Source organism: Peromyscus maniculatus, chromosome 1 (assembly GCF_049852395.1).
Source record: "Peromyscus maniculatus bairdii isolate BWxNUB_F1_BW_parent chromosome 1, HU_Pman_BW_mat_3.1, whole genome shotgun sequence".
NCBI lineage: Eukaryota > Metazoa > Chordata > Mammalia > Rodentia > Cricetidae > Peromyscus > Peromyscus maniculatus.
In genome coordinates, this window is record NC_134852.1 from 206,144,669 (window position 1) to 206,167,860 (window position 23,192).

A 23,192-nucleotide genomic window follows, 5' to 3' on the forward strand; every position below is an offset into this window, starting at 1 on the left:
GCAGACATGGTACTGGAAAAGGAGCTGAGTGAGTGGAGAAGGACCTACATCTTGATCTCATAGGCAACAGGGAAGTGGTCAGACTCTGGGCATATCTTGAGCATAGGAACCTCAGAGTCTGCCCCCACAGTGACACACTTCCTCCAACAAGGCCACATCTACTCCAACAGAGCCACACCTCCTAATCATGCCACTCCCAGTGAGCTTATGGAGGCTGATTACATTCAAACCACCACAGAGACTTTCTCTAGAAGCGTAGCAATTGTTCTTAACCACTGAGCCATCCCTCCAGCCCATACAATTAGTCCAGTTTACATGTCTCATCAATTCAGCTGAAAGATGGATGCCAATCTGAGCAAATGAAGCTCTTTTCACAAAAAGAAACACAGGGGGAAAAACCAATAATAATGAGGAGGAGGAGGAAAAGGAGGAGGAGGATAATGATAATAATAATATAGTGCCGGGCGTGGTGGCGCTCGCCTTTAATCCTAGCACTCAGGAGGCAGAGGCAGGTGGATCTTGGTGAGTTCAAGGTCAGCCTGGTCTACAATGTGAGTTTCAGGACAGCCAGGGCTCTGTTACACAGAGAAACCCTGTCTTGAAAAAAAAAAAAAAAAAGAAAAAAAGGAAGGAATAAGTTAGGAGAGATCGAGGGAGGGAGGGTGAAAGAGAGAGACAGAGACAGAGAGACAGAGAGAGACAGACAAGAAAGAAAAAGGAATGCAGGATCAGAAAGGCAAGGCAAACCATGGCTGTGGAGTCCCTGAGAGACCAGGCTTTGAGATTCCACAGTCCCTGTCAAGTCCTGATTCTGTCAGTTATTATCTGTGCATCTATGGATGCATTGCTTAATCACTCTGAGCACAGTGGAAACTGTGCAGATAATAATTATGAAGATAATAACCATACCTACTTTATAACCTGTTGTGAACACATGTCTAGGGCATTGTGCCAACAGGAGTATCGCTCAATAAATAGCTTCTATTGTTGTCAATAGGGGTTCTTAGAGAAATGGACCTCATGCATGTGTAAGAATTGTTTCAATAGGCTTTTTCGTTTTGGAATGATTTTAATCTACAGAAAAATTACAAAGGTAATTCGGAGTTCCCATATGCCCTTTTAAAAATGTTAATAATGTAGCATTACCATGATTCATCTGTCATAACAAAAAGCCAACCTTGGTACATTATTATTGACTAAGCTCATTTTATTCAGGATACAATCTTAAAGTATTACATTTCATTTAAAATAATTTTAAAATTAGCACAACAATCAACATCATTAATCAATTAGTGTTCCTGTTGGCAAGATCCTAACACGCCTTTCAGAAACACTTGCAAGTTATTGAGAATCATTTACTCTCTTAAGAAGCTTTTACAAAAATATAAGGGGATGGAGAGATGGTCCTGCAGTTCAGAGCACTTGTTGCTCTTATAGAGGATCCAGGTTCAGTTCCCAGTACCCACACGGTAGTTCACAACCATCTTTAACTCCAGTTCCAAGGAATCTTATATTCTCCTCTGACCTCCACGTGCCATGAAAACAATAATTAACTGAAACAAATGTGTTGATCTCTTAATTGGCAGAACAAATCCTTCTTGCATAGTTAATGAAATAGATACTGGCCAGAATCTGCTTGCATTATCACAGTATTAATTTGTTCGGATTTGGTCCAGCAAAATGGCTCAGCAGCTTAAAGCACTTGCTGCCTCTCGTGCATGCGTGCTATCCCAACTCCCACAAGCTGTCCTCTAGCTGCTGCACATGTGCCATAGCAGGTGCATGTCTGCACACACATGTGAACACACACACAAATTAATAAATGTAAGTGTGGTATTTGATAGATGTTCTCCCATGGGCCTATATATCTGATTACTTGGCCTCCAATTGTTGGTGCTGTTTGGGAAGCCTTTAAGGTGTGAGCCTTACAGGAGGAAGTGTGTCACCAATGTTAGGCTTTGAAATGTATAATCTCATCCCCACTCCTTGGGTCCTGTGCATTCTTTCTCTCTCTCTCTCTCTCTCTCTCTCTCTCTCTCTCTCTCTCTCTCTCTCTCTCTCTCTCTGCCTCTCCCCTTCCTGTTCCAGCCACCATGCCATACCCTCCCAGCATGAGGATTCTGTCCCTCTGGAACAATTAAGCTTCTCTCCCTTAAGTTGTTTTTGGTCATGCTATTTTTATCACAGCACAGAAAAATAACTATACAGTGACAAAAAAAATGGAAGTCATAAAGTTCGACTTTGCATAACCTCCTGCAAAGTGACACAGTGTGTTGTGGATATCGCTCTGTATAAATAAAATGCTGATTGGCCAGTAGCCAGGCAGGAAATATAGGCAGGACAAGGAGAGAGAAGAATTCTGGGAAGTGGAAGGCTGAGGCAGAGAGACGCTGCCAGCCACTGCCATGAGAAGATGTTAAGATACCGGTAAGCCACGAGCCATGTGGCAACTTATAGATGAATAGAAATGGGTTAATTTAAGATATAAGAACACCTAGCTAGAAGCCTGCCATGACCATACAGTTTGTAAGCAATATAAGTCTCTGTGTGTTTACTCAGTTGGGTCTGAGCGGCTGTGGGACTGGTGGGTGACAGAGATTTGTCCTGACTGTGGGCCAGGCAGGACTGGAGAAAACTCCAGCTACAACAGTGTGTGACACATAGTAGGTATTCAAAAAGTGTACATTGCTCAGCTGAATGTAAAAGTGCACTCGTGCCTCCTAATGGCTTGAACTGCTTACGAGCAATTGAGCTTCCCACGGAGTGGGCCTTGTTTTGAATGATCTCTTCTTGGAGCTTAACTCTGCCTCTGCGCACAGAACCTGTTTGTACAAGACTAGACAGAATCTGAGCAAATAAGATTTACTGTTTGGAGAACCACACATTTCACTGCTATCTTTCATGCACCAAGGCTTATCCCTTGGAGGGAAATTGATTCTGATGTTGAAAATAAATGTTTTCCTTTCATCTCTAAAGAAAAAGAAATATTCACGTGTACAAATTCAATTTCTGGGAAGCTGCAGTAGTTGCTGTTTTTAATAAAAAGTATTAACCACAGCTGATGAGAATCACCATGGCCATGGTGGCAATGAGAAAGAGATGGTAAAAGGCTCCAGCTTACCCAGGAGATTCCGGGTGTGACCATGTGGGTCTGCAGCCATCCTTCTGGGACCTCAGGGCTACGTTATCACAACACAGATACGGCAAGAGCATGCGTTCCTTCACCCATGTTGAATCAGCATTGCAGCTGAGTAATTGAGGTGACCAGTCATTTCTTCTACTTAAAGCACATATCAGGCAACAGTCATAGATCACTACCACTGAAAGTCCCACCCATGGATCACATATTCACCTGGAAGCTTATTAGAACCGAAGAATTTGGAGGCAGAGACTGTAGCTCAGTTGGTAGAATGTTTGCCTAGAATGCATGAAGTCTTGGGTTCAATCCCCAGCACCACATAAAACTAGATGTGCAGATGTTCACCTATAATCCAGCATTTGGTCAGTGGGAGCAGGAGGATCAGAAGTTCAAGATCATCCTTGGCTGGAGTCCAGCCTGGGATCCATGAAATTTTTCTCAAAAATGCACAAAAAGTGGAAAACAAAGAAATCTTTACAGACAGTCTCAAATCAGTCAGCCCAAGTACTGGGTAGACTACTGAGCCAATGCACGTGAGGTCTAACTCCTCTGCCTCTGCCTCTTCCTCTGTGAAATTGAGATGATAAAAATAATGACCTGTGTAGCGGTACTTTTTTTGTCAGGACCACCAGTTTGTAAATAATGACATGAAGACTTTTTATTAATTATGAGAGCTTAGCCATTAGCCTAGGGTTGTCCTCAATAAGCTCTTATAACTTAAATTAATCCATTTATATTGATCTATTTTCTGTCACGTGGCTTGGTTATCTTTACTCTGTACTGTATGTCTGACCTCTTCAGTGTCTCCCTGGCATCTCCATACTGCCCATCCTGCTTCCTCCACATCTGGCTGGCAACCTTACCCTTCTTCTTCCCAGAGTTCTTTTTCTGCCCAGAAGTCCCACCTATACCTCCTGCCTAGCTATTGGTCATTTAGCTTTTTATTACACCAATCACAACAATACATCTTCACACAGTGTACAGACACCCCATGCCTCCAGTGGTCACTGGGACACTGCAGTGTTTCTGATGACCACTGCCTGGTTGTAGCCACCAGCTCTCATACACTGCTTGCTGGAAACTAAAACCGTGCCTGGTGGCAGAGGATCCAGAGGAGCAGAGAACAACCAGCATATGATAGGAACTGAAATAAGTCGATTAAAAGAGAAGAAACATAAGCAAACACTTGTACAGCACGTAAGGACATAGATGTCCCAAAACAAGTACATTTGAGAACTCTGTCCCCTGGCTTTTCTAGGTCCTGGATGCCACACAATCCCTGTCTGAAGGTAACTGGAGTCAAAAGACTCTCTAAGGCCATGAATTCCTACAGAAATTTCTGATTATGAAGGAAATGAAGTGTGAATTTGAACACAGGAGTGCTTTTAAGAACTTGAAATTAGTTGTGTTCTCAAAACTGCTAAAAGATTTCTAAATATGCAGAGGAGCCCAGCTACTCCAGGTATCAAGCTGGCAAGGCAGCTGTGCCAACAGCAGTCATGCACATATATCTGAGGGCAAAGGTCACCTCTTCCGTGTTTGTCTAGTTACCAATTGGCCAAGACTTCCAAAATTTCAGGCTCCTTTCGTTAGACTGAGAGCTACTTTATTTTATTATTATTAGTCTTTTTTTAAAAAACCTTTTTAATGAACTTTTGACCCCAATTGTTTTTCCAGTGTTCAGTCATTTAGTGGAAGGCCATTAACAACTGGCTAAAAACACACATGTGCACATACACTCATATATTACATTTCCAAGCCAATTGAATTACAGAAGGAACCAATTTGAAAAGTTATTGAATTAAACCCTAGAAGAGAGAGATGGGTTTTATTGTTAATGGTTGGCATAGCAACTTGCCTTGCTGGAGAGTGAGATGTGCTGAGTTCTCCTAGTTGGAGACTCTGACACACTCAAGGCCAGGGCATCTTGTTGCCAGGGTAATGCCGCATAGGCCAGAATCCACTGAAAGGAATACCTCTGACATCTCATGCCAGCAGGAGCTATCTGATTAAAAGAGAGCTTTAAAAAGAAAAAGAAACAGTATTTTTGCAAAACCCAGAGGAGAACGCAAAGGCGGGATACTGAAAAAATGATCAGCAGGAAATCTAAAGGGAAGCAGCCAATGGGTGCCAAGAAGTAACTAAATAACGGGGCTGTTTTATGAGCTAGAGGTCGTGGTGTGTGAAGGCCCTCAGGCAGGAATTCCAGCCTGCCAGGCCATTTTGCATGTGAAATGATACTGTCCTAATTTGCCTCCATGGCTCAAGTTTAGCAGAATAATATCTCATGAGTCCTAGCCACGGTCCCACCCCCATCCATCCACGGCAGACTTTAATTTGACAGATTTTCTTCTCCGATAAAATACTAAGGAAAATGGATCCTAAGGGACTTCATAGGTTACATATATTTTAAGATGAAAAGGGAATCCATAAGAATTTCAGCCCAGAGGCCACCTAAATGTCACTGCCTGGGAACCTCTAGAACGGCCTTTTGGATGTCTGTCATATTTGTGTCTTGGTGATTTGTGAGTTGATTCACAGGATAATAATATTCTTAGGTTCGTGGTCTAATGGGGTCCTCATTTTCCTCAGTTTCACGTGCCAGTTTATCTTGGATTTGTTCATGATGAAACTATGATCCTTGAAGGTTCTTTTGCTCTAAGATTGGAGAAGGACAAGTCCCCAAATGCATGATCATCTTTAACTGAGGGATCTGATCCAGGGTCCGCAGGAGAAACTCCCCCTTACACTTCCAGGGACTTAATGGCAATAATCAATAAACAGAGATTTGTGGACAGAAAGATAAAGGATGGAATCTGAAAAGAATTCAGAATCCCAAACCAGCAGTTCCAATCTAATGCTCTCAGCTTTCAATCACACCATTATTTCATGAATAAATAAGGAAGGGAATCCACAATATTTATCTTGACCTATACAAGTTATTTACAGTATATAAACTATGATGGAAAGGTATTACCTTTGTAATTATAGTGGTTCCTTATGATTAGCAAGGGATGCCCTCTGGGTACCAAAGTCTGCAGGTGCTCAAACCTAGTGTATACAATTGCATAATATTTGCATATAAACTACACACATCTTCCATATACTTTAAATCACCTTTGAATTACCTATTATACCTAATGCAATATAAGGAGCTATAAGACAATCTAAGTAGCTAAGTATACTGTACTTTTTTAAGGAATGACAACAAGAAAAGAAGCCTATGTGTGCTGAGTACAGAAATCAATTTGGTTGTTTTTTAAACTTTTTTTTTTTTCTGACTATAACAACAGCATTCCAACTCCTGTCTCTGCAAATGATTTGCTAAATGAAATTTGGCCAAGTTATTTAATGTGTTTGGTCCCTGACTCTTAGGAGGTTGTTGTTGTTTTGTGGGTGGGTTTTGATTCATTTTGAAGACACAGTTTCAATATGCTGCACGGGCTGCTAAACCAACTTTTCTGCCTCAGCCTGCCGAGTAGCTGAGACTACAAGTACTCATCACTATGCCCAACTGGTTTGATACATCTTTTAAACAAATAAGGCATGCCCGCTTTCATCCAAGTGGGACGCTTCTCTTCCTAGAATGTACCGCCAAAGCATGGAGGGAACTTCAAACAAAATCAGAGCCTCTGGCCTCACCCTAATCTCTACCAAGCCAGTGTGCGCTTTTCAAAAGCTGTACATGTGATGCTGGTTTGCAGCTTTGTTTGAGTATCACCAAAGATTAAGGTAGCTTATAAAGATGATCTGGCTTATATATATGAGTTGTCATAGGCTCATTAATCAATCAAAATGGGGTACAGTTAAGCCCAGCTTATATTTCTTTTTTCAGTTTTATCTTAAACATGTAAACAGAACAAGGATATCTGGAATGTGGGGAAGCTGGCATGCATAAAGTGGTTATATTTCCCTCCACCACGTCAAGCCTTCAGTGAGCCTAAACTTTGAATGAAAAGCTCTTTGAAGTGACTGTCTCTGTTCATGGTTTGCAATGTTCCCTCCAGCCTTCATTGATCCAGACAGAATGATAATGATATTTATCTAATGCTCACTGGTGCTTACTGTAAGTGCTCTGGAAGCTTAAGCTAGTTTGATCTTGCTTCCTCCAATACAAGCCTGCAGGGAGATGACGGGACTGGAGGTGAACTTTGAACCTAAGCGCCCCCCCACTCTTAATGCCACTCAAGACTGTTTGGTGGGTCAGATGTTTCCAGTGAACAGCCTGACATTTTCTTGTCCTTAGGTGGCTTCTTCTATCTGTGATGTGTATGCACACACTCAGGGGACAGAGTTTGATGCCAAGAGTCTTCCTCAATGATTTTTCCATCTTATTTTCTGAGACAGGGTCCGTCACTAAACCTGGGCCCCACTCTTGCATCTAGAATGGCTGGCCAGCAAGTCTGCAGGATCCTGTCTCCGCCTTCCCACCTTAGGATTCCATTGCTGCACCTGGTTTTTGTTGGTCTTTCTTTTTCTTCCTTCCTTTCTTTTCTTTCTTTCTTTTCTAAGACAGGGTCTCACTATGCAGCTCTACCTGGCCTGGAACTTGCTATGTGGACTAGGTTGGTCTGGAACTCACAGAAATCCTACTACCACATACCACAGCACCTGGGTTTTTGGTGTTTGTTTTTTTAATGTTTTCTTCTATTTTTTGAGACTAAAATTACATCATTTCCCCCTTCCTTTTCCTCCCTTCAATTAAAACCATTACACATATCCCTTCTTGACCTCTTTCAAACTCATCCTCTTTTTTCATTAATTGTTATGTACGCATGTGTGTGTGTGTGTGTGTGTGTTCTTATATATTCCTAACTATATACATACAACCTGCTCTGACTGCCCAAACATGAACTGAACAAGGACAATACTAATAGACATGCTGGCATGGATGGGGACAGCTGTGAGATCTCAGCTACACAAAGAACTAAGGAAAGCTGAGAGTGGGACCTCAGGGAAGAGCACACCAGTTGGTTACCCAATACCAAATGATCATCCCAAAAAAAACATATACACATACCTGGCTTTTTACACAGCTCCTAGGGCTCTGAATTCGTCTTTACGTTTGTATGGCAAACACTTCACTAAGTCTCTCCCTAGCCCAGATCATTACTTCTCAAAGTGTGTACCTGAGGTGCAGGGTTCAAAGACCATTCCCAGTCCGCTCCTACTGAAATCTCATGGTGCAGGTGGTCACTTGGGACAGACATTTAGAAATACACTCCTCAGGTGACTCTTGAGCCCCAGAAGTTTAAGAACCACTGGCCTGGATCATTGTTTGTAGGTCACTAACATTAGGAACAGGGAAGAATATATTAAGGACTGTGGGAACTAAAGTTGTTTGCCAGGATCTATCCTCAGATTCCGCCTGGGGCAGAGAATCAGTCCAGAAGTTCCTAGATGGGTTGTACAAAGTACAGGCTCTACCCAGGAGGTCTACTGTCTTGTACAAAGACAGCAAGGTTTTTCAGGGTCCAGACCCCATCGCCAGACTCAAGGGCAGTACTCGTGATTAAGAGGAAGGGCTAGTACTGGCTTGGAACTTTGATGTTGTCCTTTTCACTATCCAAATACCACAGAGACTCTGTGTCCTGGTCCCAGAAGGGCAGAGGCGGAGCAGGCCTTTTGGAATGCAGTCTGCCACCCCCCTTTCCCCTGGGGCCTTGTATTGAGCTGATCTTGCAAACTCTCTGAGAGTTCACCGGGTGTCTGTTTCAAATGGGAGATTAAAGGAGGCCAAGAAGGTAACTTGGAGGGGTTACGTTTTCATGAATTTGAAAATCTTTTACAAAGCTCATTGGGGTGTAATTTTATATAGTAAACCTCGCCTTTTTAAAATATAAAATTCCATAATTAAAAAAATGATTTATTTGCTTTTATTATATGTGTATGAATGTTTTTCTTGCATGCATGTCTGTGTATCACATGCATTCCTGATGTTCAGGGAGGCCATAAGAGGGTGTTGAATCCCATGGAACTAGAGTTAAAGATGATTGTAGCTGCCATGTAGGTGCTGGGAATCAAGCCTATGGGTCAGATGTTGGACATCAAGTAAGATGCAGAACATCTGTAGGTCCTTAGAAAGCTTCCTATATAACCAGCCCTAGTCCCTTTGTCCCCAAGTCCTTGGCTGGCAACGATCTGGCATCTGCCATGCAGAATTTCACATATATGAATCTCATCATTTGAAGCTTCGTATTGTCTATAACAAGAGTTCATTTCTTTTTATTGCTAACTAGTAGCTACTGGATAAATGTACTATAATTTTTTTATTAATTCATTGATGGGCATTTGTGCTATTTCCAATTTGAGTAGGACACTAGAATTTCAATAAGCAAGCATTTATTGAGCCTATCTACCAGGACGCTCTAGAAAATGAGAAACTTTATGTTTACAGCTTCTTAGAAAAGACAATCACTCCTGAAGTTCAAACTAATACCCCCTGAAAGAGGAAGGAACCTGGGCCAACGTGATCCTTTGGTGGGAAAAGGAGTTTGTGGCCAAGCCTGAAGACCCAAGTTCAATCCTCAGGACCCACATGATGGAAGGAGAGAACCAGCTCCTGCAAGTTGTCCTGTGGCCTCCACAGGTACCCGCTAAACAAATGAATATAATAAAATTCTTTTACAAATAAAGAAGTAGCTTCATGTGTGGCTCTAAAAATATATGTGAAGGAAGAGACAGCTACTGGATGGCATTGGAACGGGGGTTAGAAAAAGTCATAAAGCAATAGTGAGGTGTTGAGACACATGGGGGCGCTCTAACCAACCAACACACCTCCCTCCCCTCTCCCCCCCTTTTTTTTTCCATTCTTACACAGGTTGTTTATTTTTCAGTTTGTTGGAATGCTGTGAAAGCCTCGATGAGTTCTCACCCTCACCCTTGGTCTCATTGGCCACTCCTGGATGTCAGAAAACAGTCTGGCATCGAGTGAATCTGGTTTTGACTATGGGTGCAGGGGGAGTTGGACCCAACCACGGTTTTATAGAGGTTCCAGTCAGTTTCCCTGATTAAACTCACATGGAAAGGTTTCCAAGGCATCTCATAAATCACAAAGAGAACTGGGATTGTCCCTAAAGTTCCTTTTTCATTACTGTTGTTTCCAGGCCTTCCCGGAACGTCTTCAAAAAGAATTATTGGGCGATGTTTTGGAAAGACTGATAACCGACGCCATGCTGGTGGGTCAGCACCTTGGCTGACTGTGTGGCTCAGGCTCTTCGAAGGAGTCTCAAGGATCCTAACAGAGAAAGGCTAAGCAGGCCGGAGAGCTTAGGGTTACTAGCTCTTGGCTTCTGAGTGTCTGTTCAAAGCAAATAACAAAAAGAAAAGAAAATGTTCTGGATATGTTTAAAATTTTTTTGAAAAAATCAATGACTCATTTGTTACAGAGTAACAAAGTACAAAATAAAAGACACTTCATAAAAATTGCATTCAAACACTGTGGTGGAACTCTGAGTGAACTTTGTGCTGAGGGTACGTGATTTTGGGGCAAGACCTGGTAGGGTTAGGGGTCCCCGTCTCTGGAAAAGCATTTGATCTATGGCATGCAAGAATGTCTCTGCAAGCCCTGCCACTAACAGAATAAATTGCTCACTTGAGAGAGGACTTTTTCTCTGTCAAACTGATCCAATCTAAAATATGACTAATTGTTTTAAGCAGAAAATTATCTCTGGCTGTTATATGCAAATTATGCAATACCACAGCCTGAAAATTAGGAGAAAGATACTGAAGAGATGCCAAGGACAGGGTGTGACTGTCCATCATAAGACTTTTTAGGCTATTTTGCCCCTGTCTCCTATTCTGGGATCTACCCACAGGGACCACCCTAACGTGTTCTTTCTGTTTGGCTTGAGTTCTGAACCATTACACAAGAACTGGGAGGGACCTTCACACAATGCCTCTCTCCACCACTCCCTTCAAATGCATTTTTCCAAGTGAGCCTTGTTCCTTGGACTCAGAGCACACTGACTGATGAATGTTGTGTTAAAAGCATAGAGCAGAGGTAGGAATGCAGCTCAGTGATAGAACATTCATCTTGCATGAATAAAGCCCTGAATTTGATTTCTAGAATGATAAAAAAAGTAAATTAATTAAATATAACAAATCGCTGCTGATTGTGTGTTCACAAGTAAGTTACTTTATCTATGACTCAATTTCCCCCTCACCATAAACTGTCCATGAAAATATCTTGATTAAATTATTATCTATAGTTCAGATTATCATAATTGACTGGTGGATATTATCTGTCTAAATATTGATAATAACAAAAACAGTACCAATAATAGTACTTATCTGAAGTTACTGAGATTAAATAAGATAATACATATAAAATAATAAATCCCAGAATCTGGCAAATGATAAACCCTCATTAGAGACCAACATTTTTTTATGTATGTGTACATGCTTGTGCAAAGTGTGTGTGTGTGTGTGTGTGTGTGTGTGTGTGTGTAGGCAGGTAGGTGTGTAAGCCTGTGCAGGGAGGCCACCGGAGAGCATCAGGTATCCCCTTCTGTCACTCTCCCCCCTATTCCCTTGGCATAGTTTCTCTCCACACTTAGAGGCCGACAGCCGCAAGCCCCAGAGAGCCTCCTGTCGCCATCTCCCCAAAGCCCTGAGGCTATCGGTGAACAACCGCACCCGGCTTTGTACTTGGGTCCTGAGGATTTGAACTCACATCCTCATGTTTGCACTGAAGTGCCTTTATCAGCTGAGCCGTCTTCCACCCGATCGACAGTCTTAGTATTATTGGCATTAGTGTAATAGTCAGCGTTATTATTGTTAGTTTACATGTCAGCCCCTCTCATTATGATCTGACCTTCCTGTGGCCATCCTAAGAAGCTATGGAAAGAACCTTCCTAGCTTTCCAAGCCCTTAGCCTCTTCTATCTGCATCTCTCTTAAGGATTCCGCCACCTTCCCACCGGGGTTCACACAGAATATGCAATCACGGCTAACACTGTCCGATTACCATTAGAGCTGTGCTGAGACACCAGAGAGCAGTCGCTTTAGCCAGCTGTCAATTTGCATGGATTTCCCTTAACAGAGGCACACACTCCACTGCATTATAAATACCTGCACCAGTCATCCATCCAGGGCACAAACGAGAAGTCAGGAGCATACTCTGTCGACAGTCATCTGCTTGTAAATGAGAGGCAGGAAGAGCAAATGTGAACAGAAAGGTGTTCTGTCTGCAGAGAGAAAATGCTGCTTAATATCATTCCAATTATGTCACCGGCAAGCAGTAAAGTCAAGGCACAAGCTGACAATTACAGCTCTGTTTGGCAAGAGAAATGTAGCAGAGAGAAAGGAAATCCAAAGAGACAAAGATTCTAGTTTTTCAAAATCGATTCAAGTCCTGCAAAGGACCAGTGAACAGAAGGGAAGTGCTTCAAAAGTAAATGTGCTAACATTTCTTTGGATAATGAAGGGCAGTATCTCACAGATAATACAGAAGAACTTATAGACCAGTTGCGCATATGTACATATTATATATAATATATTTTGTACATATAATATATATATATATATTGTGTGTGTGTGTCTGTGTCTGTGTCTGTGTGCAGTGTCAGGGATTGAACCCAGGGCCTTGTGCATGCTAAGCAAATGCTCTGATCATGAGATGTACCTTAGCTCTCTTTTTACTTTATATTTGGAGACAATGTTTCACTAATTACCCGGGCTGGCCTGGAACTTGCAATCCTCCTGCCTAAACCCCATGAACATTGAAGATTGAGGGCCAGTGCCACCTGGCCTCACAAACAGTTTTCTTAATCATCGGGGATACTATTTAAGAGTGTGGATTCTGTGTGTAATTGGTCTTGTATTCTACATCAATCCCTTACCCTTTCTAAACTTCATTTTCCCCACGTGTTAGAAGAAGAGTCAACATTATCCCACTCATTGGGTTGTGGTTAGTATTAAATAAGATGAATTATTTTTACCATCAAGTGGAACAACTGAAAATGGGTAAGAGGGTGAGAGGAAGGAGAAAAAAATGACAAGGCAAGAATAAATGGAGAGAGACAATCCGGGCAGATGGCAGAAGGGTGTTTGAGTAGGCAGTGGGGTCAGCTCTCCTCCTCCTTGCATGTGAAGTCCAAGCTAAGCAGAGGAAGGACTTCTGGCAATGACCCCTGCTAATGTACTCGCCCGGCGGCACCTTTTATCTCATTTTCTCTTTCTCCACTGAGTCCTAATGGTGAGCATGCGTGATAGCCAAGTTTCAGAGAAAATGAATAATAAACAAAAAGTGGCCAAAGTAACCATAGAAAAGCAATCCACATGTGAAACCCACTTTGTGGACTCCAAGTCAGCCCTCTGAGACTGAAGAGGTTAAGTGGCCTCCTCAGTCACACAGCTAGGGAGGCACCAAGCCAAGACTGGACTCTGTAGGCGACGTACAGTTCTCCCTGGTCCATCGGGCTTCAGGAGGAGTGCAGATATAGTAACAATGCTATTTATTTCCTATCTGATGTCCAACACAAAAATGAAAGAAGAGCTCTACCAGAAGAATCTTTTCAAGTTTCACTCACAATAGGCCTTACACTTTAAAAATGGGTCATTCTCTGTCACCATGGTGATTTTTCCAAGTTCTCCTGGAATCATCAGCTGTTTCCTAATGAGGAAACTCCCCACAACTTGCAACTCCACCAAACAGATAAATATTTCCCAGTAGAAAACACTTAGTTCCTCATGGAGCTTAGTCAATAATTGCTTTTCCTCCTCTCAGGAAGATCGCCTGAAGCCTGTGCCTGCATTTGCTCTGGGTGTCCTTTAAGCCCCTTGGTTCTACCAATGGCCAGGTACTTCCCTGGGGTTTGTGTGGTTTATGTATTGAGAATCAGCTTCTGTCTTGCCTTCTGTCTTTCCAACTGAACATAATAGCGCAATTGAGAAGCCCTAGAAGAGTATGGTGGCACCTCAAAAGATTAAAAAAAAAAAAAAAAAAAACTACCCTGTGATTCAGCAATTTCACTTCTGGAAACTACCCAAATGGGTTGAAAGCAGAGTTTTGAAGAATCGTTTGCAGATGCAAGCTCATAACTGCATTATTTGCTATAGCCAAGAGGTGGAAGAAACCTAACACTGTTCAATCGGATGAATGTGTAAACAAAATGTAGCAGATAAGGGCTAGAGAGATGGCTCAGCATAAGAACACTTGCAGAGAACTTGACTTGGGTTTCCAGCACCACATATCCACTCATAGATGCCAATAACTCTGGTTCCAAGGGATCTGACACCATCTTCTGGGCTCTGCAGGCAATAGTCATGAAGGAGTGCACAATCATGCATGCAGGCAAACACTCATACATATCAAAGAAAAATAAAAAATTTTAGTGTAACAAATAGAGAGATAAAGATATATGGGATGTGCGGCCCTATAGCAGCTAGGGTCTGTTAACATCTATGGCCCATGTTGCTGCCAAAGGTTACACAGAAACCCTGGGTCTTGGCTGAACCCTGTGACCTTGTTGGTGTCTGAGTGTGCCACAGCAGGAGCCACATTGGTCTGGGTGACCTATGGTGCCACCGGGTCCATGATGTTGTCTAGGCTGGGCTGCTGCCAAAGGTCACGTCTGGGTCTGTGGCCCTACAGCAGCCAGGGACTGTGTTGATGTCTGTGGTTCCTATTGCCATTGAGGGCCTTGAGGATTCCCGGGCTCTGGGGCACCACCTGAGTCCATGTTGGTGTCCAAGGGCCATGCTGCAGCTGCGGCTATACAGATCTGAGTGCCCTGGGCTGCTACCCGATGCCATGGTGACATCTGGGCCACAGCTGCAGCTGGGGGTCATGTCTGGGTCTGTGGCCCTACTGCACCCAGGTCTGAAAGCTGGGGTCTGTGTTGATGTCTGAGGCTGCTGTTACCATTGAAGGCTATGAGGACGCCCGAGGTTTGGGGCTGTATTAGTGTCCAAGGATGCCTCTAGGACTGTGCTGATCTGAGTTGCCTGGGACAGTGGTGACATCCAGACCCAGCTGCTGCTGAGGGTCATGTCTGGGTCTGTGGTCCTGCTACAGCTGAGGTCTATGCTGATGTCTGTGGCCTGTGTCACCCAGGGGAGCATAGGAACCATGTGTGGTGAAATCAGAGGGCCAGGCTAAGCTGGCCTTACCCTTCACTGGTCCTGCCCCTCACTGGATACTGCAGCAAGAAAGCTAGCCCTGATCTTCACGGGAGAGTCATCCCCTGCCCCCTGCACTTGGGAGAGATGGCCCCACCCCTTACCACAGGTAAGGGAGAATCAACTCTTATGGCATGGCATAGGGGAACTAACTCTGGCTCTGCCCCCTTGCCTGAGGCAGGCAGTCCCAGTCACCCGGACTGACCAGCTCAGCTACCACCCAGGCCCACAGCCAGGCCTTGGGTTGGCCCACCCTAACATCTGCCCCATCTAGGACCTGCTGGAGCTCATGAAGGGACTGATCCTGTAGAATGATAACTACAGGATCTCCGTGACTCAGGGTGGCCACGGGATACCCAAGAGGAGTTCCGGTGGGAATCCAGTGAGGATGGTGTACCAGGAACCAGAGGCCTTAAACCAGACCAGTGACTCATTGCAATGAACATTTGCAAGCAAAGCTGATTGGACAAAAGAGTACCTGTGTGACACACCAAGACTCCCAATCCACCAGGACAATGAGGTGTTAGAGAGACAGGAAATATGGAGAAGTGGAGAGGTTTTTGTTTTGCTTGTCTTGTTTTGGTTTGGCTTGATTTTTCTAAAATTTTGTTTTGAGGGGGTGCTGCAAGGGTGAGTAGAGGATATGAGGGGATGGGAGGTGAAAGGATTCAGGGTGTGTGATGTGAAATCCCCAAAGAGTCAATAAAGAAACTATGTTAAATTAACTATATATAAACATATGATGAAATACACAGCCTTCAATAGAAGGAACTTTGAAAATATTAAGCTAAGTAAGCTAAGTCCCAAACAAATAGACAAATGCTGTATAATTTCACTTATATGGGATATCTAGAACAGTCAAATTCATAGAAACAGAAAGCACAATGATTGTCAGCAAGGGATGGGAGAGGCAGAAATGGAGAGTTGTTTAAAATGTGTAAAGTTTCAGTTTTGTGATATAAAAAAGAATGAACATATTTGACAATGCTGAATTACATATTTAGAAATGTCTGTGATGTTAGATTTTATAGTATATCATAGATGATTGTTAGAAAAGATTTATTGTGTGTGTGTGTGTGTTCATATGTGCCTGTGTGCACACAGAAGCCAGAAAAGGGTGTCAGATCCCTTGGAGCTGGAGTAACAGGCATTTGTGGGGTGCCCAGCTTGTTGTGGGGTGCCTGAATCTGAACCTCTGTTCTCATTATGGCACAGCACATGCTCTCACCCTCTGATCTACCTCTCCAGCCTAACTGATAATTTATTTTATTTTTTTTTTTTAAGGCAGGGTCTCACCTATGTAGACCAGGCTGACCTCAAATGCAAATTCACAGAGATCTGTCTGCTTCTGCCTCCCAAGTGTTGACGTTAAAGGCATGAGCCACTGTGCCTGGTGGCCATAAATTTTTTTATTTTTAAGAAAAAAGAACAAAATGGCTGGGCAGTGGTGGTGCACACCTTTAATCCTAGTACTTGGGAAGCAGAGGCAGGCAAATCTCTGAGCTCAAGGCCAGCCTGGTCTACAGAGCAAGTTCCAGGACATCCAGGGCTACACAAAGAAACCCTGTCTCAAAAATTAAAACAAAACAAAAGAACAAGAGACAGAGACAAAAAGAGATAAAGACACTAAGTCCTATATAGTTTTTACAAGCACATGTGGAATTACTTGTTATTATTTTTGCAGTATTTCAGATTTAACCCAAGGCCTCACACATGCTAGGCAAACACTCTACAATAGATGTAGGTGGACTTTTCTTTCCCACCCACCAGTTCCCAAATAACTGAAATGAGACTCAATATTAACTATAAATGCCTGGCCAATAGCTCAGACCATTACTAGTTACTAGCTAACTCCTACATTTTAAATTAACCCATATTTTTATCTATACTTTACCATGTGGTTTGATACTTTTTCTCAGTATAGCATGTCCATTTTGCTTCTTTCTGTATCTGCTCACTACTCACAACTCTGCCCTTCTTCCCAGCATTCTCTGTTTGGCTCTGCCACTAACCTCATCCTGTCCAGCTATTGGCCTGTCAGTCTCTTTCTTAAACCAATCACAGTGACACATATTCACACAGTGTAAAGGAATATTCCACATTTCACCTTTTTTGTCTAATTAAAAAGAAAGGTTTAATTTAACACATTAAAATTCTATATAATAAAAGTTATTAAGTAAGAATTACAGTTACAATATTTGTATTTGGCAAAATTAGAGAAAATATTCTATTATTTATCTTATCTTTGTGACTATAATTTTTATACCTAATTTACCTTTTATTATATCTAAGGAAAACTTTAACTATAACTATCTAGTCTTCAGTTCCATCAAAGAGCCCAGAAGGGTGAAATGTTACCCAGCATCAGGGACATCTGGCTGTCTGGACAGTCAGCCTAGGTTCTTCTGTAATGTTGGTGCATCCATCTTGGCCTACAGGCCTAGTATATCTGACAGACTTTACTGAGAAGCAGGGAATTTTGAAGGACTGTCCTTCCTTATCTTGGCAAAGTTTGGCAGTTGCTTTCTTTTTTGTTCTGTTGGTCCAGTTTGGACAGTATAGTGTCAGCAATCAAAGCAGGGGCAGTTTCTTTGCTCAAATGTCTAGCTTTTGCCATAAAAAAGTAAACTCTATATGGAGTTTCTTCAATGCCCATCATCTTCTTTGAAGTAAACTGGTGCTGTCAGGAGTGAATGTATCTCACCATCAAGAAAAATCTTATGTTATTAAAATATTTGAAATGCCATATTCTGTAGGTCTTTGAAGTGTTTGAAGATGATCTATCTATCTAAATATATCTGTGTATGACCTTGAACACATACCTAACATGATATAAGTTTGACTATTATAGATGACTATTCATCTATATTTTTAAATTCTACATCATATTTTTAAATGAGTTACATAAGCACAGTACATAAACTTGATTTAAGTGTTTGATAGCAGGGCCTCTGAAAAGAGCCATGTCTATTTTTTTTTTTTCTGCTAGCACTGAGCCAGAAAGCCTTCTCTTAAAGGAGTTGTGTCTCTGCTTGTCAGTAGCAAACAGAGTCTATGTGAGAAAAAAATGGTTACCAAGAAGCTGAGTTTGACTCTGTTTTTGTGTGTTTAGAATCCTTTTTTAAGATTTGTTAGGTCTTACATGGAAATTCCAGCTCCATGTTGGAACATCATTTATAGGCAGACTTTTCTTTCCTGCCTTCCAGTTCCCAAATAACCAACACAGGACTCAATATTAATTATAAATGCTCGGCCAGTAGCTCAGTCTGGTTACTAGCTAACTCTTACATTTTAAAATTCACCCATATTTCTTATCTACCCTCTACCATGTGGCAGTACCTTTATTAGTACAGCACATTCACCTCCTGCTCCCTCTGGGTCTGACTGGTGATTCTTGACTCTGCCCTTTTTCCCAGAATTCTCAGTTTGACTCTTCTGCCTAACCTTATCCTGTCCAGCTATTGGCCAGTCAACTTGTTTATTAAACCAATCACAACAACATATATTCATACAGTGTACAGGAATATTTCACAAATGGAACTATGTCCCAGCCTGTACTGCTACTTTAAATGATTAATTTTTAATCTAAGAAGACATGCTGTTCTGCATTTTTCTTTCCTTCAATTAAAAAGACCCTTTAGTCTCATCACTTAGCTATAGTCACAAAGGTACACTGTAGACATCTTAGGACATGAAGTCTTTCACAATCATGAGCTTAAAGTAACACAAATAGACAGTGAATGAAAGAACAACCAAGACCCTGAATTGCTCCAGTTTCTGCTGGGACCATATTGACCTCCCATCAGCTAAAGATAGCTGTTGCAGGTAGAGGCTGAAGAGATGATTCACGGGTTAACAGCAGTAGTTGTTCTTCCCAAGGACCCAGGTTCAGTTCTTACAACTATCTATAACTCCAGTCCCAGGGAATCTAACATGTGGTACACAGATATTACATGCAGACAAAATACCCATATATAACATAAAGGGAAAAATTAAAATATAACTACTTGAGTTCTTTAAATATTACAAGAGTTCCTGTGTATAAGTTATGTGTTTAACTAAGGCCCAGAAATGAGTTTATTGAATTAACAAAAAATTTTTCTATTGCCTCCAAAATGGACCAACCAAAATTCTTGATGTTAAAGACCTTGCTTAGGACATTGTTCATGAAAGAATTTTTATGCCTGTTTTTATGAGATTCCTATGCAGAAATTCTGACCCCAGTTTTAGAATGTGACCTTTTGTAAACAGAGATGTTACAAATATAATTAATTAAAAGGAGGTCATATTGTAACAGTTTCTCCAATTCAGTATGACTCATGTCCCTATAAAAAGAGATATCTGTATATAACTACACAGGAAGGATATCATGTGCCATGAAGTCAGAGATCTACCAAGCAAGGAACACCAGAGATTTACTTACAGATTCTCAGGAGCCAGCAGGGAAGAACAGATCATACTCTTCTCGGAGGTTTGATGAAAAACGTTTGCTGAAATCTTGATCTTGGTACCGAAGTCTTCAGAATCATGAGACCAATACATTTCTATTGCTCAAGTCACAAACAAACAAAAACAAGATTTTCATTCATGCCACTGTTTGTGCTCTCTTGGTTCTCCTGCCTCTTACCCTACCTTGTGTAAGTGTGGTGGGAGACAAGATCTCAGGTAACCAATAACAACCTTAAGCTTCTGATCCTCCTGCCTCTGTCACCTAAGTGCTGAGAGTACAGGCCTGATACCACAATGCCTGGCCCTTGCTCTCCCCCACTCTGTGGTGGTATTGTATTCCCCAAAATATTGTGCACCCTAATAAACTTATCTGGGGTCAGAGACAGAACAGCCACTAGATACAGAGGCTAGAAAATGGTGGCACTCACACCTTTAATCCTAGCACTCAAGAGGCAGAAATCCCTCTGGATCTCTGTGAGTTCAAGGCCACATTGGAAACAGCCAGGCATGGTGACACACACCTTTAATCCCAAAAAGTGAGCCTTTAATCCCAGAGAGTGATGGCAAAACCAGAAAGATATATAAGGTGTGGAGACCAGAAACTAGAAGCATTTGGCTGGTTAAGCTTTCAGGCTTTCGAGCAGCAGTTCAGCTGAGATTCATTCTGGATGAGGACTCAGAGGCTTCCAGTCTGAGGAAACAGGACCAGGTGAGGATCCGGTGAGGTGAGGTAGCTGTGGCTTGTTCTGGCTCTCTGACCATCCAGCGTTTCACCCCAATAACTGGCCCCAGGTTTGATTTTATTAATAAGAACTGTTAAGATTTCTGCTACACCACTCCATTCCATTTGTTTGCTTCAAACCTTCCCTGTCCCTTAAGGCTCTCATCTAATGCATCATACTGTATGATGATATCCCTGGACTTTATTTTATGAAATCGAATCAGTATGTTTGCTTTGTTATGAAGTAACAAATATCTATTATTTAAAAGTGCATTTTGATGAGGGCTGTGGAGATGGCTCAGTGGAAAAAATACTTGTGTGCAAGCTTGAGGACCTGAGTTCTGATCCCCAGCACCTATGGAAAAAGCTGGACTTTGTGAAGTCCACCTGCAGCTCCAGCCTTCAGGGACAGATAGGGACATCTCAGGGGCTCTCTAGCCTGCCAGTCTAGCCGATTGGTGAGAGAGCCTGTCTTGAAAAGCAAGGTGGAAAGAAAAAGAGGCACACACCTGAGGCCCCCACACTTCTGTGTACAGGCACACACGCGTAAAATTGAAAGTCTGCTTTCATACAATTTGTAAAGTAAATAAAGTCAAAGGAAAGAGACTTTTCTCTTCCCCTCTGAATCAGAGGCAGCTTCCCCGGACTGAGCTGTTTAAGGTGGAATCTAGCTTTCCAAATGTTTTGTTGTTGTTAGCTGAAACATGACAGCTAGCCTTTGTACCTAAAGGTGACCTTAAACTTCTGATCCTTCTGATTCTGTCTCCCCAATCTGGCATTACACGTGTGCACCACCACGCCTGACTTATTCAGACCTGGCTATCAAATGCAGGACTTTAAAGATGCCAGGGAAGGTCTCTGCTAATTAGCATACCCCCAAGCTCTGTTTGTTTTCCCACTCTGTAGCCCAGGCTGTCCTAGAATTCACTACATAGTCCAGGTTGGCTTTGAACTTGTGGTGATGCTCCGCCTCAGCCTCCCTGTCTTAGTTACTTGTCTATTGCTGTGAAGAGACCATGACCAATGCAACTTAGAAAAGAAAGGGGACTTGCTTACAGTTTCAGAAGGTTACAGAGTCCATGATCACCATGGCAGGGAGCGTGGCAGCAGGCAAGCAGGCCTGGCACTGGAGCAGGAGCTGAGACTTAGATTTGGTCCAAAAGCACAAGGCAGAGAAAGGAGAGAGAGAGAGAGAGAGAGAGAGAGAGAGAGAGAGAGAGAGAGAGAGAGAGAGAGAGAGAGAGAGAGACCTGGCCTGTGTTGGTCTGAAGAATGGCCCCAATAGGTTCATGTGTAAATGCACAGTCACCAGAGAGTAGCACTGTTTAAAAGGATTAGAAGGATTTAGGAGAAATGGCCTTGTTGGGAACTGGAGTTATAGAACAGTTCACTCGGGGAGGGCTTTGAGGTTTCAGAAGCCTGTGCCAAGCCCAGGGTCTCTCTCAGCCTACAGGTCAGGATGTAGCTCTCAGCGACTGCTCCAGTTCCTGCCCACACACCACCGTACTTCCTGTCGTGATGATAACAGACTAAACCTCTGAAACTGTGAGCAAGCCCCCAATTAAATGCTTTCTCTTATAATAGTTTTCCTGAGCATGATGTCTCTTCACAGCAATAGGACAGTGACTAAGACAGAGCCCAAACTGGGAACATCACTGGTTTTTGAAACCTCAAAGCCCACCCCCAGTGACACCCCTCCTCCAGCAAAGCTACACCTCCTAATCTTTCTTAAACAATTCCATCACACATAAGAGTCTAGGGGGGCCAATTCTCATTCAAACCACCACATACACTCCCAAAGTCCTCCAATTGCGTATGATTTACATATGGTTTTAAAAGATAAATATAATTTAAGAAAACATATAGTTTTGTGCCTTGCTTTTCTCCAGTTCACAATATATCCTGAACAGCTTTTTGTATTAGCAAGCATGGGAATTACCTCTTTCTTTGCCAAGGTTTCTTATTTTATTTAACCAGTTTATAAGGAATATTTACACAGATTTCCATTTACTGCTATGGCAATCAGCACTAAAATTAATATCCTTATATTTGTATTTCTGAGCATTTATTTGAATGTATTTATAGGATAAAAACTCCTAGAACTATCAGGTCATGCATTTTAAAAATATTTTTTTATTTTATGTAATTGGTATTTTTGCTTGCCTGTATGTCTGTGTGAGGGTCTCAGATCTCCTGGAACTGGAGTTATAGAACAGTTTGAGCTGTCATGTGGGTGCTGGGAACTGAACCCAGGTCCTCTGGAAGAGCAGGCAGTGCTCTTAACCACTGAGCCATCTTTCCAGCCCTAAAAATGTATTTTAAACTTCCTCATGTATTCTCCATGGACCAACAAGAATGTTGGCAAATAGCCAACGAGGATGAGGCTGCAACTGTAATCTGACAATTGCTAATTGTGTTACTTCAGAAGAGTTATTCTGAGCCCGGGCATAGTGGTGCACACCTTTAACCCCAGCACTCAGGAGGCAGAGGCAGGCAGAGCTCTGTGAGTTCAAGGCCAGCCTGGTCTACATAATAAGTTCCAGGCCAACAAGGGCTACATAGTGAAACCCTGTGGTGAGACCTTATCTCAAATACATACACACACACACACACACACACACACACACACACACACACACACACACACAAAACCTCAGTTTCCCCAGCTTTAAAATGGATATGATTTTGTCTGTCTCGGAGTTGTCTATGGATCAAACGACACATGTGGTTTGCAATCACTAGCAGTTCACATACACACACA

The 23,192-nt window shown here is 42.4% G+C and overlaps 2 long non-coding RNA genes across 2 annotated transcripts in view; one reads left to right on the forward strand and one right to left on the reverse strand.

The window, feature by feature from the left end:
• Positions 1 to 19,812, reverse strand: part of LOC121824442 (uncharacterized) — a 52,201-nt gene extending 32,389 nt beyond the window's left edge. Inside the window, exon 1 of the long non-coding RNA XR_013048388.1 lies at positions 19,685 to 19,812. This is a non-coding gene — a long non-coding RNA (uncharacterized LOC121824442). The remainder of the gene's footprint in view (positions 1 to 19,684) is intronic.
• LOC107399403 (uncharacterized) lies at positions 8,236 to 10,575 on the forward strand. The gene is made up of 3 exons (XR_001576013.3): positions 8,236 to 8,883; positions 9,537 to 9,728; positions 10,246 to 10,575. It is a non-coding gene; the product is annotated as an uncharacterized LOC107399403 (long non-coding RNA).
• Positions 19,813 to 23,192: the final 3,380 nt, after the last annotated feature.